At 43.3% G+C, this 11,352-nt stretch overlaps 1 long non-coding RNA gene across 1 annotated transcript; it reads left to right on the forward strand.

Moving 5' to 3' along the window:
• The first annotated feature begins 491 nt into the window (after positions 1–491).
• Positions 492–1,409, forward strand: LOC115510318. Its single transcript, XR_004343380.1, has 2 exons — positions 492–630; positions 1,232–1,409. It is a non-coding gene; the product is annotated as an uncharacterized LOC115510318 (long non-coding RNA).
• The last annotated feature ends 9,943 nt before the right edge of the window (positions 1,410–11,352 follow it).

Consider the following 11,352-nt stretch of genomic DNA (forward strand, 5'->3'; position numbering starts at 1 on the left):
AGAGTGAGCAGGGGAGGGGAAGAGAGAGAGGGAGACAGAGAATCTGAAGCAGGCTCCAGGCTCTGAGCTCTCAGCACACAACCCTACACAGGGCTTGAACCCATCAACGGTGAGATCATGACCTGAACTGAATTCGGATGCTTAACCAACTGAGCCACCCAGGCGCCCCTGTGTGTTAGTTTTAATTGCACTTCTGCTCTATCTCACAACCTCCAAGCAAAGAGGTGGTCCAAATGTGCAGGATTTATCCTGAGTCTTTGGAAGAAATGCTGGTGAAGAGAGATCCCAGGGTGAGGAAGAAGAACTTTCCATCAGATGCTATGTGCCTTGGGCCTCCTGTTACTCTCTTGTGTCAATTTGGATAAAGAAGCATTTCACTTTCTAAAACTCGTTATTAAAAGAAAAAAAAATATATATATATCTTAAATTTTATTTTTTATTTCAGAGAGAGACAGAACATGTGAATGGGGGGAGAGGCAGAAGGAAAGAGAGAGAGAGAGAGAGAGAGAGAGAGAGAATCTTGAGCAGGCTCCATGCTCAGCACAGAGCCTGACATGGGGCCCGATCCCACCAGCCTAGGATCATGACCCAAAATCAAGAATCAGATGCTCAACTGGCTGAGCCACCCAGGTGCCCCTAAAAGAAAACATTTTTAGAAATATTTAAATCGAAACATCATACAACACCCATGTGTTAGCCACCCAGATTTAGCTGATATACTTTCACACACATTTTATTCAAAATTTTATTTAAACATTTTTTGGCGAATACAGCACAGCTACAGTACTCTCTGCTCTCCCGTCATTAATTTCATTCCCTTTCGCAGAGGTACCCAGTCTCCTGAACTGAGTGTACACATAACATTAGCAGGCATGCTTTTAAATCTTCCCATGGAAATACGTGCATCATTCGGGACTTTGGCAGGCACAGTGAGCTACCTGAGAGAGTCGACTAAAAGTTCTATCTGCAAATGTGTAGACTGTGATGAGGACGCTCAGAAAGGGGTGGTGAATCACCTTGGGGAGAGCAGCTGAAGGGAGTCGTCATCATGTCTAGGCTTGGAGGGACTTGTTGGAAGCACCCGCTATAGACTGAGATAGACCTGCCACCATAGGAGCCGCTACCTGACTGCAGCTGTGGCGTTCGGTGAACTAATGCAGCCTGACGAGGGGGCAGTGGGCAGGCAGGGGGGCAGAGTTAATACCCAGCCTCCCTCTCCTCCTCCCCTCAGACTCCTACCGGTGCCTCCAACGGGATGAACCCAACTGAAGAAGCCACAGGAAAAAGAGCTCCCTAATGAAGTCCACAAAGCCTCCCAGGGCCAGAGCCTGGGGGAGAAGGCTGGAAGGTGGATCCGGCAGCAGAGAATATGTATCCAAAAGAAAACAAAGCATTGGTTGTGTGGTTCACAGATGCGCTTAGAGGGTGTCCGATTTTTATACGCACTTTTGCAACTTAAGTTTTTTCATTCGCCATGATAGTTTTGATAATTTATCCATGCTGAAAAAAACGTAGCTCTAATTCATACGTTCACTTTAATTGCTCTAGAGTACCCCATCATTTCATCATTGCAAGCAGTGCTGTAAAGAACAAGCTTAGGTACAGATGGCCGACCCACACATGCAAAAACCTTGGTTGCACATATACACAAAAGTGTTTGTTGAGTTGAGATTACGTACATGTTAACATTGCTAAGTATTGCAAAACTGCCCCCTATTGTAATTATTCCAGTTTTCACTCCCACAGGCCAACTACAAAAGCCCCCATATATGATCTCCACTCTTAACACAGTTGATTAGACTTGAAAACCTTGCCAACCTAATGGCTCTGAAATCATAGCTCATCGTTATTTTAATTTGCATTTCCCTGTTAAAGAGCACTGTTTACTTTGTTATGACTTATAATCCCCAACAGTGACACTGAAGGCATGACAAAGCAGTTATTACCACGAAGCTCATGTTAGTGCTTCTAGTGTTCACAGTCAGTGGCCATTACAAAATATGCCTTCAGTTGATTGCTCACGTCTTATGTTCCTTGGGTTTTTGTTTTTGTTTTGTTTTTTTTTTTTTTTAAATTTTTTTTTTTCAACGTTTATTTATTTTTGGGACAGAGAGAGACAGAGCATGAACGGGGGAGGGGCAGAGAGAGAGGGAGACACAGAATCGGAAACAGGCTCCAGGCTCTGAGCCATCAGCCCAGAGCCCGACGCGGGGCTCGAACTCACGGACCGCGAGATCGTGACCTGGCTGAAGTCGGACGCTTAACCGACTGCGCCACCCAGGCGCCCCTGTTTTTGTTTTTTTTAAATTTTTTAAAATGTTTACTTATTTTTGAGACAGAGAGAGAGAGAGAGAGAGAGAGAGAGACAGAGCACAAGCAGGGTGGGGGCAGAGAGAGAGGGAGACACCGAATCCAAAGCTGGCTCCGGGCTCTGAGCCATCAGCACAGAGCCTGACGCGGGGCTCGAATCCACAAACTGTGAGATCATGACCTGAGCCGAACTCAGAAGCTCAGCTGACTGAGCCATCCAGGCGCCCCAACCTTGGGTTTTCTAATATACAGTTCACGAATGCCAGAGCACATGTGGGTGCTTTCATGAACGAAAACACTTGCTAACCTATTTATTCATAAGAAAACAACTCAAAACAATCTTGGTTTCCCATGTTTTCTTGTCACTTTCCAGGGATTGTGTTGAAGTGCAAGTCACTTAGAAAATGAACTCCAAGATTTTGTTTTTTTTTCCCATGAGAAAGAGTGGATATTTTTAAGAAGGAAGAAAGAGAACATTTGGGAAAAAGGTGCTATGACACCACAGGTGTTGGGAAGTTTGTGTTTAAACTTTTTAAAGCTGTAGCATGCATATGTGTGCATGGAATATTCTAGGGACAATATTCTAGAAACAAGAAATGGTTGCCTCTGGGGAGGAGACTGAGAATTTCAGGCTTGGGATGAGAAATAGATTCAGTTTCCATTATGTAACTCTTGGCATTCTTGGAGTGCCTGGCTGGCTAAGTGGGTGGGGCATGCAACTCTTGATCTCAGGGTTATGAGTTTGAGCCCCACATTGGGTGCAGAGATTACTTAAAAAAAAATAAAATCTTTTTAAAAAAAAAATGTTTATTTTTTTGGAGAGCACAAGCGAAGGAAGGGGCAGAGAGAGGGGGCCAGGTGCCCCCCCTTTTTAATGTTTATTTATTTTTGAGAGAGAGAGAGAGAGAGAGAGCAGAGGAGGGGCAGAAAAAGAGGGAGACACAGAATCCAAAACAGGCTCCAGGCTCTGAGCTGTCAGCACAGAGCCCGATTTGGGGCTTGAACTCACAAGCCATGAGATCATGACCTGAGCCAAAGTCGGACACTTAACTGACTGAGCCACCCAGGTGCCCCCCAAAAATAAAATCTTAAAAAAACAATTACAGAACTCTTGGCATTCTTGGCTTTTATTTTACCACCTCCAAACAAACCAGAGAATATGATCTGATTATCATACAAATTTGTGACTTTTTCATCCCAAATAACTTAGTTTTAACTTGCCTTCAAATTAATTATTAAATACAGAGCTATGTGAAAGGGAAATTAACTCCCTGAAATGGTAAAACAGAAGTGTCAACACTTTGACATTGTATTTTCACCATCACAGATTTCCTTTTAACAAACAGTCTACATTATGCTTCCAATTTAAAAGTCAATAATGGATGGAGGCCAGTTTAACATCCTGGAAAAGAAGGGCAAACAGCTGTCAGAGTATTGCAAAACTATTTAGAAAACTTTACGCCAGTTTCATGTTTTTATTTCAGGCAAGTGTGACCTTTACTTTTCCATCTATAAAACAGAGAACAACGTGACTGTGCTAGGGTGAAATTTATTTATTTCCTTTTTTTATTTAAGGAAAGATTTCGCTGTATATTCCTCTCGTATCTCTGACACACTTACCCAGGCAGACAGCAAGCTGTTTTGTCATCCTGGGTTTCCTCACGTGTGGCTGCTTTATCCTCTGCTGCTGCCTCAAAGCAACCCCTTTGGGGTGCTTTAGTTCTCTGCCCTGGTGGAGCCCTGGTCCCCAGAGAAGGGACACACACTTTCTGGATGAGTGACACCATTTTCCTCAGGGCAAGGCAACTATCTAGATCAATCAAATCCCTTTTCCCGCAGGTTCAAATAAAGAATTCCTACCACGTGAATATTAAAAAAAACTTGTTTTGAGCAATCAATACCTGAAAACGTTGTTTTGATTTGGGGGTAAGTTTTATGTTGGCTGATTGGTTTTTTGGGAAGTGATGTAAAAAGTGTTCTTATAATAGTATGATATATAGTAGTTATACTATATACTACTACTTATAATAGTAGTTATACTAGTTATGATTATTATTTTATACACTGTTTCAGTATACTTATAGACATAATCATATAATCATTTATAGAGTTTAAAATTTGAAAGAAGTTTCATAAACTTTCTCCCCTTCTCCCTATATCACAAGTTCTTTTGGAACTTCAAGGACAATTTTATTTATTTATTTTTTTTAAATTTTTTTTTTTTCAACGTTTATTTATTTTTGGGACAGAGAGAGACAGAGCATGAATGGGGGAGGGCCAGAGAGAGAGGGAGACACAGAATCGGAAACAGGCTCCAGGCTCTGAGCCATCAGCCCAGAGCCCGACGTGGGGCTCGAACTCACGGACCGCGAGATCGTGACCTGGCTGAAGTCGGACGCTTAACCGACTGCGCCACCCAGGCGCCCCTCAAGGACAATTTTAAAATCATAATCCATGTAGAAAAGCCCATTCAGGAGCACCTGACTGGCTCAGTCAATAGGGCATGTGACTCTTGATCTCAGGGTTTTAAATTTGAGTCCCATGTTGTGTGTAGAGATTACTTAAAAATAAAATCTTTAAAAAAAGTTTTTAAAATGTTTATTTATTTTTTGAGAGAGAGAGAGAGAGAGAGAGAGAGAGACAGAGACAGGGGAGGGGCACAGGGAGAGGGAGACACAGAATCTGAAGCAGGCTCCAGGCTCTGAGCTGTCAGCACAGAGCCTGACGCGGGGCTCGAACCCACGAACTGTGAGATCATGACCTGAGCTGAAGTTGGATGCCTAACTGACTGAGCCACTCAGGTGCCCCCCAAAATAAAATCTTAAATAAAAAAAAAAAGAAAAGAAAAGTCCATCCATTTATCCATGCTTTCATCTCTTCATTTACTCAACAAGTATACACTGAGTGTACATGGTGTGCTGGGTACAGGTTAGGTGCTGAGAAAAAAAGAAAAAAGAAAAACCCCACTACCTTCCCAATGGAATATCATAGTACATTAGAAGAGATATGACATATAGATCACTAAGTGCAGTAAAGAACAATAGGGGCTGTAAAGTCGGCTATATCCAACATAATGTGTCAGTTAGCTATTGCTGTGTAACTAGTAGCTCCCACATCCTTATGTCATACAGCACTAATTATTTGTTTGCTCATGAGTCTGGCAACTTGTCTGGCTCAGCCTGGGTGACTTGACTCAGCTCCATGTATTTCTCACCTTTCTCCGGGAACCAACGGGTTAGCGCACACACGTTCATTTCGTGCTGATGGCAGAGGCACAGGCAGAAACACACATGGCTTAAGGCCTAGACACAGAACTGACACGCTGTCACTTCTTTCCATATGCTGTTATCCAAAGTAAGTCATATGGCCACACCCAAAGTCGAAGAGTTAGGAAACGGTATGATAGCATTCCTCTCAGTAATGTCTGTTGCCTTTTGTAATCACAGTAATCAAAACCACTATCCCTGCCACATGGTGATGACTTTGGAGCCCTGTGACCACCAGAGCAGGCTTGTGGTTTTGGTACTTAGGGATCTAGATGCACCTCCAAGTTCACAGTTTGATTTCCTCCCTATTACACCTGTAGCAGATGCTGTTGTTGGCCACCCATGCTCCCTCACACTGACCCCGTTAGGGCGCAGGCCCCACTTCCAGCTGCCAGGGCTTTCTCCTGCCAGAGCCCACTTTGTCCACCCGCAAGACAGGCCAGAATGCCCAGGAATTGTCACTGCCCCTGAGTAGCCCTGGATGCCTGACTGATGGGCAGTGGCAGTGGGACACCCTAAGGTGTATTCTGCTCTGGCTCCCAGAGATCCCCTGCAGACACAGCTCGGGGTCTCCAAGTGCTAGGTCCCTTGGTAATTCACCTTGATCGGCTGCTTCCCTGTATTATCTCACCTGTCCTCCCACAGGGATTCCTGAAATGACCTGCCACATACACCCGATGTGTAAACTGACCTTTGCCTCAGAGTCAGCCCCTGGGGTTTTTGCATTAAGGATGACCAATGCATTGGGTCATCCCAGGAATTAATGGCCCCAGTCAGCCACTAAATGACCAGATGGCATCAGGTGAGCCACTTTCAAAAGGGAGGTAGCTGGTCAGTCTAAGGTAGGATTTTTTTTTTCATATAAGATATTAAACAGGCTGACTGGATAATTAATTTTCTTTTTAAGAAATTCCCTTAATTTTCTTGGGGCGCTTGGGTGGCTCACAGTTGGTTGAGTATCCAACTTCGGCTCAGGTCATGATCTCATGGTTTGTGGGCTCGAGCCCCGCATCGGGCTCTGTGCTGACCGCTTGCTCAGAGCCTGGAGCCTGCTTCAGAGTCTGTGTCTCCCTGTCTCTCCGCCCCTCCCCCACTCATGCTCTGTCTCTCAAAAAAATTATAAGATATTATAAAAACATTATAACATCTCATAAAAACATTAAAAAAAGAAATTCTCTTGCTTTTCTTCTGACTATAAGGGGGAAACATGATCATTGTAAAATTTTGAGAAATACACGAAAGTAAACTGCAAATAATTTAATTACCCTAATTCACCATTGGTGATTTTTTAACTATAATTATTGTTAAGGATTTTATTTATTTGTTTATTTATTTATTTTTATTTTTAATTCAATTTTTTTTTTTAGAGAGAGAGAGAGAGAGCACGTGGGGGGGGGGGAGACTGGCTGGGGGGGGGAGGCAGGGAGAGAGAGAGAGAGAGAGAGAGAGAGAGAGAGAGAAAATCTTAAGCAGGCTCCATGTTGAGCATGGAGCTCAACACAGGACTCAATCCCACAACCGTGGGATCATGACCTGAGCTGAAATCAAGAGTTGGAGGCTCAACTGACAGAGCCACCCAAGCGCCCCTATTTATTTATTTTAAAATGTTCATTCCAGTATAGTTAACATACAGTGTTATATTAGTTTCAGTTGTACAATATAGTGATCCAACATTTCCATATGCCACACTGTGCTCATCGTGGCAAGTGCATTCCTTCGTATTCATTACCTATTTCACCCACCCGCCATTAAGGATTTTAAATTGTGGTTCCTTCCATCCCAACATTGTGTGTTTTGGGTTTGTTTATCTTCCCCTGGTTTTATGGATATATAATAACAGACAACACTGTGTAAGTTTAAGGTGTACAACGTAATAATTTGACTTACATATATTGTGAAATAATTACCAAAAAAGTTTAGCCAACATCCATCACTTCACATAGATGCCAAAAAATTGGTTTTTTTACTCTTGATGAGAATTCTTAGGATTTAGTCTCTCACTGCCTTTCCTATGTATCATATAGCGGCAGTGTTAACGACAGTCATCATGTTGCACATTTCATCCCACTACTTACTTATCTTATGAATAGAAATTTGTACCTTCTGTCCACCTTCCTCCGATTCCCCAACTCCACAATCCCTGCCTCTAGGGACCACAAATCTGGTCTCTTGTTCTATAAGTTTGGGCTTTACTTTGTTTTGCTTTTTGGACTCCACATATAAGTGAGGACATTCTGTGCTTAGACTCTGGCTATCCTCAGGGACGACGATCCTAAGATTTCTGCAATTGTTCTCTTGCTGTATGTAGACACAGCTTGATGTAAACTGCTTGCACAGCATCAGGAAGAAATGGCTGCTGGTCCCTTAGGTAACAGAAGAGGACACTCTGACTGTAAACAGGGTTTTCTTTGTCAAGGAACAGAAACTACCAACCAGTCTTTTCAAGCTCAGACAAGGAGTTTGGGGGAAACAAAGTAAGTTACAGAATGTAGTAGAGAAAATTAGGACATGAAAGTCTATAGCCTCAGCATGAAGTTTATGTAGGTGATTGGACTGTTTTTCTCAAACTGCAAGGAAACAAAAGGCTGGAACAGGACATATATAGTTAGAAAGACTGACTTTGATCATAAAAAGACCCCGGGGTATGGGCCATCAAGTAGGGCAGAAGTGGGGTCTGGTTGTATCTTTAAGAAGAGCAGAAAACATTTTGAAAAGGTGACATACTCACAGATAGATTGAGACCAGGCAAAAACACCGTAAGAAGACAACCGCAGGAAGTAACAGGAATAATAAGGAAAGCGTTAAATCCATGATGGTAACAGCCCTAGATAAAGACGTGAGTTTGAGCCCTCTCTGGGGGAGGGGATCACACAAAGTCCAAGTGAGGAAGTGGGGAAGGTGAAGTAGGAAGGGAGGAGAGGAAGGCTTTTCAGCATGGCTGCCTATTTTGGGAAACTGAGGCTCCGTTTCACTGGCACCACAGCAGAAGAAATGCCCAGCTCAGCCCAGCCCCAGCTATGGAATCACGAGCACACGAAATGGTTGTTGGTTTAAGCCACTGAATTTTCTTTATGAAGAAATAGGTAACTGATAGAAGGGGGAAGACTGATGCGTTAAGTAGAATGGCCCCCAAAGATGTCCACTTCCTAATCCCTGGAACTATAAATATGTTACATTACATGACAAAAGGGCATTTGCAGATGGAATTAAAGTTAAAGATTTTTTTTTTTTAACATTTATTCAGTTTTTGAGAGACAGAAAGAGAACATGAGTGGGGAAAGGGCAGAGAGAGAGGGAGACACAGAATCAGAAGTAGGCTCCAGGCTCTGAGCTGTCAGCACAGAGCCCGACGCGGGGCTTGAACTCATGAACCATGAGATCATGACCTGAGCTGAAGTCGGATGCTCAACCAACTGAGGCACCCAAGTGCCCCAAGGTTAAAGATCTTAAAATAGGAAGATTGTCTTGGATCATCTGGGCATAACCTAATCACAGAAAGCCTTATAAGCAGAGAACTTTTTCCAGCTGGAGTCAAAGAGACATGGTAGAAGGAAAAGTAGGAGATGTTGAATCTATAAGGAAGACTTGACCTACTTTGCTGGGCTGGGGGTGGGGGTGGGGAGGGGAATGTGGAAAGCGTAAGTAACACAGGAAGTCTCTCAAAGAAGCAGAGACTGGCTCTTGGCTGACAACCAGAAAGGAAACTGAGACCCCCGTTCTACAACCAAGAGAAACTGAACTTGGCCAACAACTTGAATGGGCTTGGAAGCCAACTGATTCCCAGGCTCTCCAGCAGGGAACGAAGCCTCACCAGCACCATGACTGCAGCTTTGTGAGCCTTTAAGCAGGGGACCCAGTTGAACTATGCCTGGACTTCTGACCTACAGAACTGTAAGATAAGAGATGGGTGTTGTTTTAAGCCTCTGTGTGGTAATTCATTACAGTAGCAATAGAAAACCTACACCCGATGTGTAAACTGACCACTGCAAGGCAATTTGAGCCACATGGACCTCAAGGAGTGTGCCCCAGGCCACGGGCAGAGACAGCAACAGCCAGCTGTGGAAGACAGTGGAGAAGGCTTCCTGGAGAAGGAGGAGTTTCAGCAGGGCTTTGAAGGAACACTGTGTTAGGTCAGACTCCTCCCAGAAGCTTGCCCTGAAACAAGGATTTTAGGGCAGGTACTTGTTTTAGGTGATAATCCCAGGAAATACCAGCAGAGGTATGAGAAAGTGAGACAGGGAAAGGAAAGAAGTCAATAAAAATGAGTTTTCAAGCAAGTGAACAGTTGTGGGCAGAGGGTTCTGTCCTTCAAGGAGGTACAGGGAAACTGTGTAGACTATGCCTGAGAACAGCTGTATTCGAGGGACAATAGGACGAGATGATCAACTCCTATGGTCATTGACTGAGAGTTTTTTCTGGGAGCACGGATTAGCTGGCACTTCTGGCCCATCACGTGTGCGTGCAGAGCACCCACCAGCAACTGCTGAAAACACTCAGGTGGAAAGTTGCAGGTGCTGGCAGTTGGAAGTCTGGGTGCTATGAACTGAACTGGTAGGGGCCCAGGCGTACGGGTGGAACATCTACAATATCTGCTGCAAGGGGTGAGGTTACCAGGCACAGACCAGAAAAGGAGTTCCAGACAGAGGGGGATGGGTATGCACATAGAGGCATGAAAAACTACACTAAAGAATGTTGTAAAGTGATTAGTGGAGTTTGGTCTGGATTCAGACGAGCAGGGCTGAATTCTGGTTCCGTCTCCTCACTCACTGTGCCTCCTTGGGCAAGTGACTTCACTGCCCTTTGTGATGTTTATACAATGGGAATTCTGTATAGTACCTATCTTACTGGGTTGTCATGAGGACTAAATTAGATAATGTTTTAAAAGGGTATCACAGACCCTTACCTAACACCATACACAAATATTAACTCAAAATGGACCAAAGATCTAAATGTAGGAACTAAAATGATAAAACCCTTCAAAGAAAGCATAGGACAAAAACTTCATGCTATTGGATTTGGCAATGATTTTTTGGATAGGACACCAAAGACACAGACAGCAAAAACAAAAATGACAAATTTGACTCCATAAAAATTAAAAGCTTTTGTGCATCAAAGAATGTATCAACAGAGTGAAAAGACAACCTATAGAAAAGGAGAAAATATTTGCAAATCATCTGATAGATTAATATCTAGAATATATAAAGAGCTCCTATAATTCAACAACGAAAAAACAAACAGCCTAAATAAAAATGAGCAAAGGGCTTGAGTAGACGTTTCTTGAAGAAACGTGAATGACCAATAAGCACTTAAAAAGATGTTCATTGGAGCCCCTGGTTGGGTCAGTCGGTTAAGCATCCAACTCTTGATTTTGGCTCAGGTCATCATCTCACAGTTTGTGGGTTTGAGCCCTGCATTGGGCTCTTCTCTGACAGTGCAGGGCCTGCTTGGGATTCTGTCTCTTCCTCTCTCTCTGCCCCTCCCTTGCTAGCTCTTTCTCTCTCCCAAAACAAATAAATAAATTAAAAAAAAAAAACTGCTCTTCATCTAATCATTAGTGAAATGCATATCAAAACCACCATGAGATACCACCTCATACCCATTTACTGTGGCTACTCTAAAAAACAAAAACCACCATCACCACCAAAAACAACAAAACACCCCAGAAAATAGCAAGGTATGGAAAGGGCATGATGGAATTGGAATCCTTATATGCTGTTGATGGGAATGTAAAATGGTACAGCCACTGTGGAAAATAGTATAGCAGTTCCTGAAAAAA

This window comes from Lynx canadensis, chromosome A3 (genome assembly GCF_007474595.2).
Source record: "Lynx canadensis isolate LIC74 chromosome A3, mLynCan4.pri.v2, whole genome shotgun sequence".
NCBI lineage: Eukaryota > Metazoa > Chordata > Mammalia > Carnivora > Felidae > Lynx > Lynx canadensis.